General features: G+C 54.3%; 1 pseudogene; it reads right to left on the bottom strand.

Annotated features, from left to right (window-relative positions):
* Positions 1-420: 420 nt before the first annotated feature.
* Positions 421-1,589, bottom strand: LOC123177654 (anthocyanin 5-aromatic acyltransferase-like; annotated as a pseudogene).
* Between the last annotated feature and the right edge of the window lie 197 nt (positions 1,590-1,786).

Raw genomic sequence — 1,786 nt, forward strand, 5'->3', positions numbered from 1 at the left:
TGAATCAACATGCAAATATAATCCAAGTTTATCTACAGAGGTCCGTTTGTATCTAAAATGATGTGCCTTGGCATGCATACATTGGATTGACCATGATTTGAAAAAAGAAACTCATGTTGCAGTCACCGGTAACTGTAGCGTGCATTGCATCGATCCGAATGGAGATGAATACGAGCTCTAGCGCCTTCCTTTCTTTTGCTAGAATATATGAAGACAAATGAAATGACAAAGCAGCATGCATGATGAGGAGGACTCAGGAGAGATAACACAAGATGGCAAGTGAGTTGCGTGTCAAGCGTATATATGTCCGATTATTCCAAAATGAAGTAGATATCTCATTCTTGTGACTAATCCTGAGAATGGTTTAATAACTAAACCATATTTGGACCAAACCCGAACAAATAAACATGGCAGCCCAACCTCAACTAAACTGTTTGATATTTTCCTCAGCCCAACTAAAACCAAACCTGTTTCATCTTTCCACCCAAACTGAACCAAACCGAATGGCAACCTGTGGGTTGGAACCATCAACTGAAATTGGTTAAAACTGTTCGCTCAAATGGGTTGAGCGCTGGGCTGTGGCCAGCTTGTAAATTACTAGGGATTGGTAAAGCATAGAGTACATACTCTGTCAAATTTACAAGAGCAAGCCAACACGGACACATGGACACATGGACAATGGGTTGAGCGCTGGGCTGTGGTCAGCATAGAGTACATACTCTGTCAAATTTACTCTGTCAGCACACACACGGACACGAGCGATGTCAGTCAGATGCTCTGTGGTTGAGGAGCTCGGCGACATGGGCCGCTGCGGCAGCACCGACATGACCTGCCCCAGCCACCCCTCTGCCTCTGCGCCCTCCAGCACGCCTCGCTCCATCTCCCTTATCGCCAACCCGATGGCACCGCAGCCGCCGCTCGTCATCAGGAGCTCCATCGTGGCCTCCATGAAGCACGGGCGCAGGCAGTTGCCGAAGTACTCGGCGGGGAGCGGCGGCGCCAGCCTCGACCGGCACTCTGTCGAGAACAGCATGTGGCTGTGCGCCGCGCTTTCAAAGCCCACGAACCGGCTCCGCAGCAGGCACACCCATGCCAGCACCGACGCCACCATGAACGACGACATGCGCTAATTCCCTAGTGCGGCCACCGCCGCGTCCTTGATCCCATCGATCCAGGGGGAGGGGGACGCAATCACCGGAGACGAATGCGGAAACCCCTACTCGCTGGCGGACGCGTAGGCGGAGGGCCGGACGCAAGGCGGCTCATCCCGGCGAGTGTCTTGCCGAGCAGGTCGTCGGGGTCGGCAACGAGGGAGCGGTCGAGGACGGGCGGCGGCGGCAGCAGCACGGCCTGGGAAGGATCGGCACTGTCGAGGGCATCCTCGAGGTGGTATGCGGCGGCCCAGGTCTGGACGAAGAGAGTGGCAGAGGCGTCGTGGCAGGCGGCGTGGTGGATGGACACGCCGACGCAGACCCGCGGCCTGGGAACACGGTGGCCTGTAGGGCGTCGAGCGCCGGAGTGGAGTCCCATCCTTGCGGGCGAGCGCAGCTGGCTTGGCTGAGGTGACCCCGTAGCTTCCTCGCAACAGTCTGTTGACTTGTTGAGCCTTACGATGGACGCAAGTTGTAGCGGCCATCCACACTGGGATAAACTATGAATATAAACTGATCTCACACACCGGTTGTTAACCACGGGTCAAAACTGTTTTGAACTGGAACTGTTTCAGCCCATACCCACCCAAACCCAATTACTTCCTACAGTAAACTAAACCAAACTAAACTGTAGT

This window comes from Triticum aestivum, unplaced genomic scaffold (assembly GCF_018294505.1).
Source record: "Triticum aestivum cultivar Chinese Spring unplaced genomic scaffold, IWGSC CS RefSeq v2.1 scaffold70531, whole genome shotgun sequence".
NCBI classification, from domain to species: Eukaryota; Viridiplantae; Streptophyta; class Magnoliopsida; order Poales; family Poaceae; genus Triticum; species Triticum aestivum.